At 48.6% G+C, this 16,214-nt stretch overlaps 1 long non-coding RNA gene across 2 annotated transcripts in view; it reads right to left on the bottom strand.

The window, feature by feature from the left end:
• Positions 1-16,214, bottom strand: part of LOC117693489 (uncharacterized) — a 121,024-nt gene that overhangs the window by 13,222 nt on the left and 91,588 nt on the right. For both annotated transcript variants that reach the window (XR_013105728.1, XR_004604446.2), the window contains one exon: positions 14,726-14,826. This is a non-coding gene — a long non-coding RNA (uncharacterized LOC117693489). The remainder of the gene's footprint in view (positions 1-14,725; positions 14,827-16,214) is intronic.

Here is a 16,214-nt window from a genome sequence, read left to right as displayed (position 1 = left end):
GAATGGGGAATACAGATCCTGAAGTGGCCACTTCCTGTAGCCAGTTAGGACTCCCAGTGGAAGGATAAGGACGGTAACTCACCTACAAACCCTTCAGCCTCAAAAGTGTCCTGTCTATAAGATGTGCAGGAACAAAGAGCAGGGGCAGAGAGTATAGCTAACCAATGACTGCCCCAAATCCCATAGGCAAGAATCAATCCCTAATGCTATTAATGATGCTCTGTTATGCTTGCAGACAGGAGTCTAGCATAACTGTCCTCTGAGAGGCTCCACCCAGCAGCCAATGGGAAGAGATGCAGAGACCCACAGTCAAACAGTAGATGGAGCTCGGGAGTAAGAAGTAAGTAGAACTGGGAGAAAGACTGAGGGACAGGAACTCCACAGGAAGCTCAACAGAGTCAACTAACATGGACCCTTGGGGCTCTCAGAGACTGAATCACCAACCGAAGAGCAAGCACAGGCTGGACCTAGGCCCTGTGTAGTAGATAAGCAGCTTTATAGAGGTCCTCCAGCATAGCAGGGATTGTCCCTGAGCCTGCTGCCTGCTGGCCTGTGGATCCCGCTAAATGGGCAGCCTGTCTGACCTCAGTAGGAGAGGATGCACCTAGTCCCATAGCAACTGGATATGCAGGGGGTGGGGGCGGGGGTAGGGTGGGGTTGACACTCAGAGGGTAGAATAGGGAAGGACTTGTATGAGGGGATGCTGGGAAGAGAGGAAAGGCTGATATTGGATTGTAAAGCGAATAAATAAATTTAATTACAAAAAAACCCCTTACCACTTCCTGTGGCATGGGCTGCAAAGAGGAGGCTACGGAAGAAAGCCTGTACAGGCTTGCTTCCTTCCCATAGATTTTATCAAATCCACCTATGTGGAGGGTCTGGAATGTTCTGGGGCCGGGATTGATGTTCTCAGTGAGGCACAGTGCACTTTGGAACGAAAGCCATGCTACGGGCAGACATGTGTGGCTTGGAGTGGTGCTCTGGCAGAGTTGTGAACTAAGAAGAGAGCCCAGAACTGTGCTCCCCCCAAACTCTGAGTTCCAAGTAGGCCCTCATCAGAATTGGCAGCTTAGGCCTTTGAAGGTCATACATAAACCTCAAAAGAACTTTCTGGTATCATGCCAAATTCAAATTGACTTTCTTCTAGGCCTTAAAAGATTCCCTCATTTTCTCAGGATGTGACCTCATTCCATATTTTACAAGGTTTTACATCACATTCCATTACAAAGCCCTTCAAACAAGGTTAAAACCCCTTATAAAGGACTGTGTGCTGGTGGTGGGGACGCCTAGTTAAAGACACTAGGGTAGAAGATTCTGAGAATACAAAGGGCTTTCCTGGGTCCCTGGGCATGACCAGCCCCTCTGTGTCATGGCACAGTGGCTCAGGGGACAGACTTCAGGGCCTAGATTGGAACAGCAAGGACAATGAAATGGATGTTACCTTGGTGGCACTTTCTGTTAGCATGGGTCCACAGCCCACCTGGTAGGAAAAATTGAGGAACTGAGGTAGCACCTGGCAGAAGATCTGCTCTACTGGGAGCTGTTGATACAACAGTGTTAAAAGGAAATAAAAGATGCAGGATTCAATAAAAAGCAAGGGGTGCTCAAGGGGGATACTGAGGGGGGATGCTGAGGGGGGTGTTGAGGGGAGTGTTGAGGGGGGGATACTGAGGGGGGATGCTGAGGGGGGTGTTGAGGGGGATGCTGAGGGGGGATGCTGAGGGGGATGCTGAGGGGGGTGTTGAGGGGGTATGCTGAGGGGGGATGCTCACAGCATGGGCACACTTGCCCATTCATTTAGCAGACATTATCATTTCAGTGCCAGTGAGCAGGGACAAGGCTGGAGCAGTCAGTGAGCAGAAGCCCCGCCCCCAGGCAAAGATGAACCTTGCAATGGAATGCAGAAGGGTGGAAATAATGAAGGCTCCGAAGCACAGGGATTGCATCTTGCCGTGTTCAAGGACCCACAAGTACCTGTTCCTCTCAATTGGGAAACTAGATCTCTCTGAAACATCTGTGAAACCACCAATCAGGCATCAATCACGGGAGGGCAGGCTGGGAGTATTCTAAACCCCGGGCATGGGGAGGGCAGGAGGATCTCGGAAGAGAATAGACAGACGGGAAGGGAGAGAATTGGGAGACAATATAAGGACCTACACCCATCACCAGTCTTTTAGGGAGGCTGAGGCCAGGTCCTTACAGTAACTCGGCCCTGTGGAGGACTTGCATGGTCTAAAAGTGTATTTTGACAAGATGGTTATGAGCATGCAGAAAATATGGGGCTGGAGAGGATGCAGTGGGGACAGGCACAGTGAAGGAACCTGCACAGACTGTGACCACGGTTACCTCCTGCCTCATGGCCCCTGATGGAGAGGCTGATGCAGCAGGGGACATGGGGCAAGGATTCCATATGTGCCCCACAATGAAGTTGAGTCAGGGACAGTCAGGTTCACAGAGATGTCAGGTTTATGGTTTACGTGTTCTAATGAGAGTCCAGGGAGGGTCGTACTGAGAGCTCCTTTTAGTCTGAAGGCAAACACAATTTAGTACAAATGCCACATCTGCCCTTAGAGGTTTAGGAATGGGGTGAGGGAGACGAGACTGTAAGAAGAAAGAGGCTCTTCTTCCCACCTCTAAGGTGACAGAGACGTAAGTGGCTCTGGTTCGCCCAGGATCCGTCTGGGTGACCTTCGTGCTCGGCAGTGTTTGCATTGGTTTTGTCCTGGGTTTTGTCCACTTCCTATGGGGTCCCAGCACAAGCCTCATGTAAACAGTTTGCAGCACAGGGTTCGGGGTGTCTCGGCTCCTTATGCTACACACAGGCAGAGACGGAGATCTTTATTTTTCCTTCGTACGTCAGAAAGCATGCTATAACAGCTCTTACGAGTCTGCCTGGGCTCTGAAAGATAGTGCCACAAGTAATTTTGTTAGACACAAAAAATATTCAAGCTCAGGAGACCTTAGGTTTTCAAGTCTAAAAGGTCTCTGGCTATGACCTGGGGGCCAGGAAACCACTTGCCAGCAGAAGTAACAGCATGTGCGACCTCACAGGAGCCTCTGACATCTCTATGCACTGGTGACACCAAGTGCTTGGCTCTGGTCAGTCTTTGTCACAGACAGGCAGGTGTGCCTGTACGCATGTGCCCAGCGGTGAGCTGTGGAAATCTTGCTCTCAAAGGACAGAGTCAGCTGCATTGGGAATATGGGACCATTTGGGACAAAAACACAAGCTGTCCCTATATAGGGGACCCGTTTGAAGGCTACAGTGGAGTCACCCACTAAGATCATCGCCCTGTAACCAGGTTCTCCCTCCTCCACTGCCCAAGTCAAAGATACCATTGCTAACATCAAAACAAAGAGTTGGAGAGATGGCGCAGTCAGTAAAGCGTTTGCTGGCATGACAACCCAAGTTAGATCCCTGGCACCTAAAAGCCAGACATGAGAACACACATTGCTGGGGAGGCAGAGTTATGAGGGCCCCCAGGGCTTGCTGACCAGCCACTCTAGCTGAATTCATGAGCTCCCGGCTAGGTTAAGAATCTACTAAGAAAATAAAGGGGAGACTGGTGAGATGGCTCAGCAGGTGATGGTGCTTGTTGCCAAATGTAGGACCCACATGTTAGAAGAGGAGAGCCAACTCTTGCAAGTTCTTCTCTGACCCCTACATCAGTGGTTCTCAACTTTCCTACTGCTGCAACCCTTTAATATACAGTTCCTCATGTGACCCCCCCAACCATAAAACTATTTCTGTTGCTACTTCATAACTGTAATTTTGCTACTGTTAAGAACCGTAATATAAACATCTCTGTTTTCTGATGGTCTTAGGTAACCCCTATAAAAGGATCATTCGCTGTCCCCCAGGGGCTCATGACCCCCGGGTGGAGAATCATTGCTCTACCTGTGTGTTATAGCACTAACACACACAGTGTTATAGCACTAACACACATACATACATACACACACACACACACACACACACACACACACACACACGGGCACTACATAAGTTATCAGAAATGGGGCTGAGGAGCTGGTTGTGAGGTTTAAGAATTGATTTTCACTCTAGCAGAGCTCATTTCCTAGAACTCACATAATCCCGATAGCTCTAGTTTCTGGAGATTTCCGACACCCATCTTCGGAACTCCTTGGGCACCTGCGCACATAAACTAACTAACTCTCTCTCTCTCTCTCTCTCTCTCTCTCTCTCTCTCTCTCTCTCTCTCTCACACACACACACACACACACACACACACACACACACACACACACACACACCAAGCAGAATTTACATTTTCTTAAAAAGAGAACAATTGATTGAGGAAGATACCCCTGGCTTATGCACCCTCCAACACCCCCCTCCCTGCATACACGCACACACATTCACACCCACACATATACACAATTTAAAGAAAAAGTAACAGAAAAATGAAAGTGAAGGACACAAAAGAGAGAAAAGGCCTGGTTCTATAGTCTCTGTGTGTTTCCAGACCCTCTGAGGAGACATTCAGTTAAGAGCACTCAGCCTGCCTAAGGGCCAGAGAACATCTTCCCTCACCCTGGGAGACCTGTTTGTGCTACGTCCTTTGTGGGAAGCTAATGCTGCCTGGAGGTAGTGCTCTCTTCTGAAGTTGGGCTATTTGTGTTACAGTAAACAGCAGCTTCCATGCGCACACCACCAGGGCAGGAGCTGCAGAGTCACCACCTGTGGTCTGGAGCCAGCTGGAGGAATCCTGCCATGACCTGGGGTGGAGGGGTGGGAGGGGGGTGGCCTCACAGGCAGGTGCTCTCTCTGGTATCCTGGTGCTCAGGTGTCTGGATGCTTGCTGCTTGCTCTCGATGCCTGTAGTGCAGTGTGACCCTGGTGTTGTGAAGTAGCCGTTCTCTGATTGGCAACGGCCTGATTCACAACACCAGCTGTCCCACAGCACCCTGCCAGAGGTCTCTGAAGTGGCCAGTGGAGAAGGGGTTGCCTCTGTGGTCGCTGCTGGGTGGTCCTGGGATGGCAGACGGCTGATGCTCCAAGGGTGGCTCTGCAGAGCTGCTGCTGGAAGGTGGGGGAGACAGGATGACAGTGAGGGCAAAGTAGGACCAGGATGCTAGCAGACCTTCCTTTGATCTCCTATAGTAGAGACATTTCCTGTGTGTGTGTATATATATATATGTGAGTGTGTGAATGTGTCTGTGAAGGTGTGTGTGAGTGTAAATGTGTGAGTGTGTCAGTGTGTATATGAGTGTGTAAATGTGTGTGAGAGTGTATGTATGTGTGTGTGTAAATGTGAGTGTGGGTGAGTGTGTATATGTGTATGTGTGTGTATATGTGAGTGTGAATGTGTGAGTGAATGTGTGTGAGTGTATAATGAGTGTGTGAGTGTGTATGTGTGAGAGTGTGAATGTGTGTGTGTCCATGTGTATGTGAGTGTGTAAATGTGTGAGAGTGTATGTATGTGTGTAAATGTGAGTGTGGGTGAGTGTGTATATGTGTATGTGTGTGTATATGTGAGTGTGTGAATGTGTGAGTGAATGTGTATGAGTGTATGAGTGTGTGAGTGTGTATGTGTGAGAGTGTGAATGTGTGTGTGTGTATGTGTGTTTCTGTGTATGAGTATGCACGTGTGTATGTGTGTATGATCAATCTTTTTGTCATTCCCCAGGAGCCATCCACACACGACAAGTTACTGCTGAGGACTCAGACTGTTAGACAAACTAAAAAAAGAAAAAAAGAAAAAAAAACCCAGATAGTTATCAAGTAGACCTCATGAAATCCAGGGATTGGGGAGATGTCTGCTGATAAAGTACAGGGACCTAAATTAGATTCCTAGAACTCACACAGAAGCCAGACATAGTGGTGCATGTTTGTAATTCCAGCTCTGGGAGGTAGAGACAGATGGACCCCTCAGCCTACTCTACTTGGCGAGTTCCAGGCCAATCAGAGACCCTTCCTCAAAAGCTAAAGAGGATAGTGTCCTGAGAACCAACACTCAGGGTTGATGTCTGAATCACACACACACACACACACACACACACACACATTTGTACAACCTCATTCATACATATACTCATACTGTCACACACACATACATTCATACGCACATACACACACACACACACACACACACACACACACACACACACACATCAGTGAGCCATGATGGCAACTGGCCTCTCTGTCAGCAGGTAACCTTGGAAGTTTTTCCTTTCAGTATCTGCCTGGATTTATTACTTTTATAAAATTACTAAGCACCAACTGACGTGAAATGGCATTAGAGGTTTAATTCCCATTTCCAGATGTCAATAAATGCTTTAAATGAACAGCTCTTTGGCCCCAGTGGCTCCTGTCGGCTTCATGGTTCTTAGTCATCCAGTTTAAAAAAAAAAATCACATTTTTCACTTTCTGCCATCTATCTTAGAATCTGCTTTAAGGACACAAACCTCACAAGTTCCTAGCCCTGGCACAGAGGTTCTGTCAACATTCCTGTCAGAGTCTGGAGGCGCTTTGAAAAAGTCACCCAGTGTTCTCTGTATCATGGACCACCTGAGCCTCGATGTCCAGAAGCACCTCAGTTTCCTGCTAGGGCACAGAGAGTTGCATAGCATAGGCTGCTATACTGTAGTATCTCTAGCCAATATGGTTATGCATCCCAGATTCCCAGAAAGGACTCAAAATTAAATGTGAAGCTTGCGGTGAACAAGGACAGAAGGATGCTGCCATTGGACCAGGGGTGGTGTTGGGCACCGCTTACCTCGAACTCTGTGAAAGTCATGCTCTGTGTCTCACTGTGGAGATTAGAAATTGGGAAGGCTGGCGTCATGAAGGGTCTTGTGTGGGGAGCTGGAGAGGCCTCACCACACTGACATGGCTCATCTGTTGGGGGAGGTCCTAGAATGCATGCTCCAGGTTCCATCCTGGTTCTACTCTCTAGACACCGAAGATGATTGAGCGGCTGGCTGTGCAGCACTGGGGTATGGCAGTATGAGGCAAGTGTGTCTGTGCAGCCCCCCCGAGTCTGTCCTTCCCTTCCCGGGTTCTGGAGCATTTACGAACCTTTCTGGATATTAGTTTCAATATCCACCAACCAATGTACCAAGCTCAGAAAGCCTGGTACAAGTGAACACTTGATAAACGGGCACACTTGATGGTGGTTATTGGTGCTGACCGAGTTAATGTGGCTGGCTCTCTAAGTACTGGGTGAACAATGACCTGCATGTGCTTTCTGTGGACTGTCTTGGGGATCTGGACCACTTGCTCTGAGAATAAGCCAGTGGCAGACAGTGGGGCCAGCTGCTTGCAAATCACAGTAAGAAAACTGGGGAGTAGTTAGTTATAGCACAGGTAACACACACCTTTGGTCAAGAGTCACACAGGAAGATCTGGGTAACACACGAGCATACTCTAGAAAATGCAAAATTCCCAAACCCTTTGTATTGGCACCATCCCAACCTTGCACCAAGGGACAAAAAGTCACTCAGAATCAAGGGAGAGGCTGGAGCCACAAGCAGATCATCTGTAGCCAACTCTACTCCTTTGGTTAGAGAATGATTATCTCAACAAACTGAGTGAGTTATGTCTTAACTTGAAAAAGCCAGCCAGCCAGCCAGCCAGCCAGCCAGCCACACACACACACACACACACACACACACACACACACACACACACACGTGTGTGTGTGTGTGTGTGTGTGTGCATGTGGAGGCCAGAAGTCAACCTAGAGTTTCCTTCCTCAGAAGTTACCTACTTTGTTTGAGACAGGGTTAATTGCTGGCACAAGGACTGGCCCATTAGGCTAGGCTAGCTGGCCAGGGAGTCCCAGGGGCAGTCCCGTTTCCATCTCCCCCGGTGCTGGGAGTATGAACCATCACTCTCAGGTTTTCATGGGTGTGTAGTGAGTTCTTCACTGATTGGGCCATCTCCCTCTCTGACCTTGCTTGGGGCAAGCCTAACAACTTAGAACCTTAGAAATGGCAGCTGGCAGGCAGCCCCACTGCAGTCTCAGCATTCTGGAGGCAGATGCGGAGGATCCTCAGAGCACGCTGGCTAGCTGGACTAGGCCATTTTGGTGAGCTCTGGATTCAACTGAGAGGCCCTGTATCAATGAAGAGATGAAGAGCAATTTAGGAAGACTCCCTCTGTCAACCCTGCCTCCCTCACCCACCCCAAGCCAGCTGGCAGGAAATATCCCTTTGACCGCCTACAACAAAACAGACCACAAGAGAAAAGCCCGCCTCCAAATGCAAAGGAAGGCAGGTGCTATGTAAATGACTGGACCTGAGGCTTTTGAATCTCAGACCTGTCCCAGCTTTGCGGCTCACTTTGTTTCAAGGGCTTTTCCTCTCCCTTTTATTTCTATCTTTAGTCAACATTCCCGGTCCAATTCTTTGTTGAAATACACAAGAACCTGGAAACTTCAGTGGGTGTCACTCACACCCCGACTCACACCTTTTTACACTGCACACTGCCTAGGGCGCTAGGTTTCCGGGCTTCTTTGGGGGAGTACGTCTAGTCTGCATGGCGGGGAATTACTCTCCGTTAATAGCTACCGGCCAGGTACAGTGAAGACCTGGGAGATAGATACCAGGCTCTCTTGCTCTTTGGTTAGAATGATCTGAGATGAGTTTTATAGGCTCCCTCAGAGGTCCTCACCTGCCTACGTTCTTCTCCACCACACGGCCCAGCATCCAGCTGTCTGTTGTAAGCATATTGATTTTGAATGCATATAGGTTACACTGTTCCTATGGTAACCTGCAGTACGGCAGTCTGAGGGGCAATGCGTGAATCTTTGGGTGCTCACCTTGTTCTGAAAATGAGCCAGACTATGGTACCTCCTGAAATGTCACATCCCAGGAGTCTTGCTTGCTCACCCTAGTCCCATACAGACTTTTAAGGAATCAGAATACACAAGTCAGGCCAACAGCCTGGGTCAGGTAGGCATTTTCTTCTTAAATTTTATATTGTTTATTTTATGTGTTTTGCATGTGTGTGTGTGTGCACCATGTATGCACAGTGCCTGCAGATGTCAGAAGAGGGCTTCAGTCCCCCCCCCCCCAAGACATGGAGTTAGATGACTGTTGGCTGCTATGTGGATGCTAAGAATTGAACCTGGGTCCTCTGGAAGAATAGCCAGGGCTCTTAATTACTGGGCCATCTCTCCAGCCCAGGGGATATTTTTTACATGTGTAGAACCCGAGTTTCTTCATTGTTTTTCCATAGGTAATAAATAATCCTGTAAGTGGGATCTACCCGAATTTAGAGTCAGTAAATGGCCTGTGCTATAGCAGGCACCGAGGACAGAATGCATATCTGAAGGCAGCTGCTTGCACTCGACAGCTTGGCAGATGCCAGAGATAGGATGTGCAGGAATTAAGTCCTGGTTCAAAGAGGCTCCTGGGCTGTTGGAGCCCAGCCTGGAGTTTATTAGTACAGTTAATATTACATGCAAATAGATTTCTCCACTTTGGCCATACCAGTCCATTAATTCAGGTCCCGTCTGCTACATCTTTATCCTCAGCAGGTTAATCCTGCCAAATGCCTTTTCTGGAGTTCTCGTCATGCTGTGCTTGTGTGTTAACAAAGCAATTGTCCTAATCCCACCGTATCAGCTTTGTGGCCCTGTCTGGCCAAGGCAACAGTGGAGGAAGGGCACATAAGATTTTTGTCAAGATCTTTCTACTGCCTGTCTTACCTTGTCTTTTTTTTTTTTTTTTTTTTTTGTGGGCAGGAAAGTCAAAGCTCTTGATGATTTCCTGACTTTTTCTAGCAGTCCCACACAGCCATCAGTTAAACATGCCGAGAACGGCTTAAAATGGGAAGCTGGGCTATCTGGCTTTTGGCACTAGACAGTGTAGGCACGTGCCCTACAGTAGGAGCAGGTCCCATAGCACGCTGTATCCTGGTGTCGTTAAGGCCTTGGATTTGAACCTGGGCTTATCCCCAGAGGAGGGTCTGGGGATGTAGCTCAGTTGGTAGAGTGCCTTCCTAACATTCAGGAAGCCCTGGGTTCTGTCTGCAGTACCTCCTGAGCTGGGTGTGGTGGTGCAGGCTTACAATCCTCGTAAGAGATATGAAGGAATCAGATTCAAGGCTATCTTCAGCTACACCGTTGAGTCTGAGGCCAGCCTGGGCTTCATGAGAGCCTGTGTTGTAAAGAAGCAAACATTAGAACAGATCCTAGGGAAGCTGCCTTCTGCTCTGACTTGGAACATGCTGTTTGTTTCTCTGGCCTTCACACGGCTCATTTATAAAATGGCCACGCCACAGACTCTCTGCATATGACAGCGCCAGGGATTTGTTTGCTGAGACATGTTAGCCGTGCAGAATGCTGTTGGCACGCACTCAGCAAACGTCAGGGGAAGGCTAGCTCACATTTGCAAGGATCTGGAAACTGGTCACATCTCCACTGAGTACATATTGAAGCTTCACGTAGGCTCAACCGCTTTGAGGATCTTCAGACGGGAACCCGCTCTCTTGTCTGATAATCACAGAAATATAGCAATGAGGAGATGTGTTTACCTCACTTCTTACTGTAGCACGGGCTTCTGCGTTATTCTGGCAGACTTTGGTGGGCCTGAGGAGGCCCTGTAAAGAAAGTAAGCACAGGACCTGTGATTCTATCCCAGCCCCTGGGTCCTTCACTAGCTTCAGTGACACTGGGCAAACTACTCAACCTGAGGCAGGAGGATCTCGAGTTCCAGGTTAGGCTGGGCTACATACCAAGACCCTATCTCAAAAACAACAACAACAACAACAACAACCACCACCACCACCAAAATAAACAAAATAACAATAAAACACCAAACAACAACAACAACAAACACATCAAAGAATAAAATAAAATGACCCAAAACAATAACCTCAACCCAAAAGGTATAGCTGAGGTACCTGGCACACTTCTAAAAACACAGGAAATACCTCTTGTGGCTTTGTGGCTATGGAGTCCCCTGCAAGGGACCAGGGCTTTGTTTTCTAATCCTCACCCAGCTTTGGGCTTACTAGGCAAGGACTCTACCAACTGAACTACATCCCTGGTCCCCTGCCTTCTACTCTCTCCACAGCACTCATGGAGAGGCTGTTACATGGGATGAGGAGAAAGACCACCAGTATAGAGCCTGGCTTCTGACTCAGGCTCAGGAAATGAAGTGGCCGCACTGTTGTCTCATTGTGGACAGGTTACTTGGCTGGCTTGCATCTGAACATCCTAAGCCCCATGCAGCCTGCCCATTGCCTCAAGCATCTGGAATGTGCTTTTCAATTGGTGGCATCCATGTACAGATTTGGAGCTGCCCTACATGAGGCACGGCTGACCACGGACCTGGTGTGAATGTTCACACATCTTTCTGATGACCTTGATGTAGCACTTTAAACCTATCTGGGGTCAGATGTGTCATTACAGGATTCTCCACCTTGCCATGAAGACAAACTTATTTTGCTAGAGGAGGGTGCATTATGCTGCCTTCAGCTACCCAGCTTTCCCCGACTCCTTCTTTTCCTCTCCTGGATCCTGACAGAGCTCCTCAGAACCCACACTACACCCCGTCATCAGACTCCACACCACATTTGTTACCTTCTCTTAAAAACAGCAACAAAACAATTCATTCATTCATTCATTCATTCATTCATTCGTGTCAGCTGAGGAGGGAGGTGTGCAGACCACGGATCTTGTGTGGAGGACAGAGGATATAGCATGTGAGACTTGGTTTTCTCCATCCACCATATGGGTTCTGGAGAAAGTATCTTTAACTGCTGAGCTGTCATGCTTGCCCCCAACCCAACTAATTTTCTTAGTTTTGACTAGAACGAGAGGCTACTGGTTTACCAGTTTCCTACCCAAGGAAACGGGTGCAGGCACGGTGATGGTCCCAGTCGCAGCTGTAGCCAGCAGATGCTGCAGAGCCCAGGGTTGAACCTGGAGCTGCTGGCTCTCTAGGCCACTAAGCTGCGACTTACAGACCTACATCTTTAGTGGGCTATGATGTCTTCTGGTGGCATGGGTGGGCTTCCCAAATCACCAGATTCATCTAGCATTTACTTATTCCAAGTTGCAGCTATGCCTCCTGCAAAAATTCCAACCTCGTGTTCACTTTCTTTTTATTGCATATTTTTAAGGACAGGGTTTCCATGTATCCCAGGCTTGTCTCCAACTTCTTATGTAGCTGAGAATGGTCTTGAACTTCTGATCCTTCTGCCTCCAACCCCTAAGGGCTGGGATTAAAAGTATCCATCATAATGCTATGTGTGTGCAGTGCTGGGGACTGAACCCAAAGCTTTGTGCTTATTAGGCAAGGATGCTACCAGCTGAGCTACATCCCTGGTCTTCTTTATTATTTTGATGAATATTGTATTTGAGTTTTTTGGGGGGGAGTAGGATGAGGGTATATGTAAAAATAGAGTCTTATGGAGTTAGACAACCCCAGTACCTAGCATACGGCAATGCTTAGAACACGAACGCACGGGGGCGCGCGTGCACGCACACGCACACACACACACACACACACACACACACACACACACACACACCCCTAACCCAGTTTTCACTTGCCAATCCGTTGAGTAGAATCAGTCAGCAATTCCATGCTAATTAAAACTGTGGATTCAGGCTATTTGCAAAATTAGCAGTTCTGACTGTGGCCTTGGTGGCCCAGGGGAGGCCCACTGAGAGTGCAAAAGCCTGCTTTTACACCACTGAGAAATCAGTTCCTCCATCATGGTCTGGATCAAGTCTTGCCTAACTAGTGACTGCAAAAATCTCTGAACTTTGTGCACTGGATAAGAGACATTAGCTTCCCATTAGCAACCCTGAACACTTTCTCCAGAAAGATCAATCACGCTCCAAGCCAGACACATGGCTCTGGCTCATAACTCATCTTGGGGGTTGGGCGGGGGGGAGGAGGCATAGCTCTTCTGTGATGGGTCTAGGGATCTGGGTGTAGCTTTGGTGGGAGGAGCAGAGGAAAATTAGGTTTGGGAGCAGAGTGGTAAGTAGGGCTTTGGGAGGACGATGTCTGTGTCATGTGATCAACTCACTGTCAGGAAATTCGCTTTATGCATGCTGCTGAAGTTTTTTTTTCCACAACTCAAATTTGGTGTCTCGTGTGTGTGTGTGTGTGTGTGTGTGTGTGTGTGTGTGTGTGTGTGTGTGAGTGTGTGTGCCTGAGTGAGGGGACAGGGTGCTTAGTGGTCTCTACTCAAATAGTTCAAGTATGGTGATTTCAAAATGTCCTGACTTCCTTTGACTTTGCTGTTGAAATTCTGCTTTTCTGAATCTGATTCTGCTTTTCTGAATCTGAATCTGTGTCATCCCCCTCCCCCCTCTCTCCCCATCACTTTCCTCATCTCTGTCCTGGGCTAAAGGGTGGGATAACAACAGGAAGTGAAGGCCCTGTGGAAATCCATCAACCCCGAGGAGCTGTGGGATGAAGGGCTGCCTAAAGGGTTGTGGGCCGCTTGCCTCCACCAGCCATGTTACCTGGACGGCTATACACACACACACACACACACACACACACACACACACGAAGTTACTTACCCCGGAGCTCTAGAAAGGCTTTGCTGAAAGCTACCTCCCTGTCACCCAGAACTTCCTATGAGACACACTCTATTTTAGGGACATGTCCCTGGGTAAAGAGAGTTGCTGTCTGCACATATCTCTAGAAATCCACAACCCTTCACCAGCCCAGGGAGACAAATTACAGCAGAGACAATTTCTTTTAGTCATGCTGACTGCAAGGTAGTCACCTACAAGGTCCCCTTCCTTGCCTGTCCACTCAGAACTTCCAAGGAAGTCTTAGACTTTCTGAAGGGCTCCAAGCCCAGAGCACATGAGCTGTTTCTTCCTGTGGGGGTTCTTGGCAATTCCATTTTCACGGCACCAAATGCTCCCTTGTCAGATAAGATACCCAACTGTAGAGCTGGAGGAACAGTTTTTCTCCAGGAAGAAAAGAAGTTTGGGTCTGGGAACCTGGCCCAGCATATCAGGACCTGAACTGCCTGGTCGGCTGCACCTACCTTCAGCAGACCCACTTCCTTCCCACAGTCCTGCCGTGAGGCCCTAGGATGCTTCTCTTGAAAGGTCTCATGCCTTTTGCCATGATAGATTTGCCATCTGTCCAGTATTTCTCCCAAGACATTCTCTTTTTACAAGTGCAGCCGTCAATGTCGTCACGGAAGACACTAAATCTTAAATGGAAGGAGCATTCACAGATCAGCGGGAGAAATCCTGCTCCAGGATAGAATAAGTTACTGACAGGCCAACCAGCACTCAGGGACAGACGACAGCTTCTGAGAACAAATGAGAGAGTCCCCCACCTCTTACACCTACAGCCCTGAGCTGGGAAGACAATGTTAACACAGGCTCACTCCTGCCATGTCACCTGCATCACTTTCAGACCTGCCGGCACTGGGCACACTGCCCAGCCACTATGTGGAAAATGACCAGCGAAAGCAAAAGGCCAAGCCACAAGTCCAAACTGTTCCAGGCAGCTTAACTGCCACCTTGGCACAGGGACCACTGGCCTTGCAGACTGTGGTTGGACTTTGTGTGGTTTTACTGCAGCAGCTGAGGATACACTGTAGCTGGCACTTCTGAGGTCCCCTGGAGTCCTGGCCTATCCACTACACTTCAACAGTGTGTTTTAGGGACTGGGAAAATGGCTCAGTCAGGAAGTGTTTCATGCAAGGCCATAAGGACTTGAGCTGAAGTCCCTGGACCTCAGATCTCCAGGAGTGACACTCACCTGTACTGCAGATGTTGAGGGGTAGAAGACCAAAGGATTCCTGGGGCTTTGTCAACATTAACTCTAGCTCAGTCAGTGAGTTCCAGGTTCAGTGAGAGACCCTGTTTCAAAACACAAGATGGATGACTCCTGAAGAATGATACCTGATAGTGATCTTTGGTCTCTAACACACGTGTATGCAGATGGGCATGCACACGGGAACACACACACACACACACACACACACACACACACACACACACACAGAGAGGCTGCTGAGTTCTGGGAACAGGAGGCAGCTTACTGCACACGGAGGCGCTCCAGGCCTGAGTAGTCATGGGAGAAACAGGAAGGTGAGAAACACAAGGTAAGATACCACAGTCAAGGGAAGAACATGGCTTCCCTGATAACTCTCTGCATAATTAAATACTGACGTCATTAAGTAAGGAATGCTTAAACAAAAATTCCAGAGGCTTTGCTCAAAGTAAAGCCTTTTTGCCACAGAGGGCAGCAAGGGTATCAGGATACATCTCCATACTCCAGAGATGATGTTTTACCTGGAAATGCTACATCCTATGCTGGCTAGTGCTCTGCCTGTGCCTCAGTTTCCCCATTGCTAAAATAGGATTAACAACACCCTTGAGTCTCAAAATCAAACCATATGTGCTTGGTCTGAGGCTATAGCTGTCACCAATTCAGACCTCACCGGCTAGCCCAGAATAACCCCCCTGACCCGTTGTCACCCTGAAACAGCCTCAGTCTTCATTCTGCAAGGACATCCACACTGTCATCCTCAGCCAAAGCAGCTTTGGAACACAGGTGAGCTTCATGGCCCACTGGAGGGTTCCTGAGACTGAGGGCTGGGTGGGGGATGGTGGTCTCTGCCAGCCAGGGCTGCCAAGCAGGGCTTTCTCCTGTGTGACCAGGTTCTTTGACAAAGAGATAGGACACAGCTCACACTATCACAGTCCCCTCGAGGTACCTCTCAGTTCCTGTTTGATCCAGTGCTGTCATGGGCCTTTGAAGCACAGGCAGAGAGCATTAGAGCTCCAGCTGTAGGGCCGGGGCTCGCTCTGATTGTTTGTCTCTGACACTGACCTTTCCAGACCTCCACCCCCAGACTCTCCACACATTGTTAGAAAGAAAAGAAAACTGGCACAACGCTCTGTAGATAAGGTACCACATACACATCCTAGCCAATGGCTCTCCTTTGTCCCCTCCCCGCTAGAGGCTCCACCGACAGTTACAGAGCTTCCAAGGAAAGCTAGGAAGAAGGTGGGGGGGGGGGAAACGGACCAAAACCCTTACAACATTGTCTTCTCAGCTGAAGAGACCTTAGACCTAGTGACACTGGTCTCTGTTTTGTCTCCATTTTGTAAACAGTGAGACTTAGAAAAAAAAGAGCTTAGGGGGTTTAGCAGTTTTTTGAGAAAGATCACAGGTTGAAAGGGCTTATCCCTATATTGCAAACATCTTCAGTGCTTCCTCAAAGCAGCCTTTGGTTCAAGGC

The sequence above is a fragment of the Arvicanthis niloticus genome, chromosome 21 (assembly GCF_011762505.2).
Source record: "Arvicanthis niloticus isolate mArvNil1 chromosome 21, mArvNil1.pat.X, whole genome shotgun sequence".
Lineage (NCBI taxonomy): Eukaryota > Metazoa > Chordata > Mammalia > Rodentia > Muridae > Arvicanthis > Arvicanthis niloticus.
Note: the sequence above shows the minus strand (reverse complement) of the source record. Positions and strands in the feature narration are given on the sequence as shown.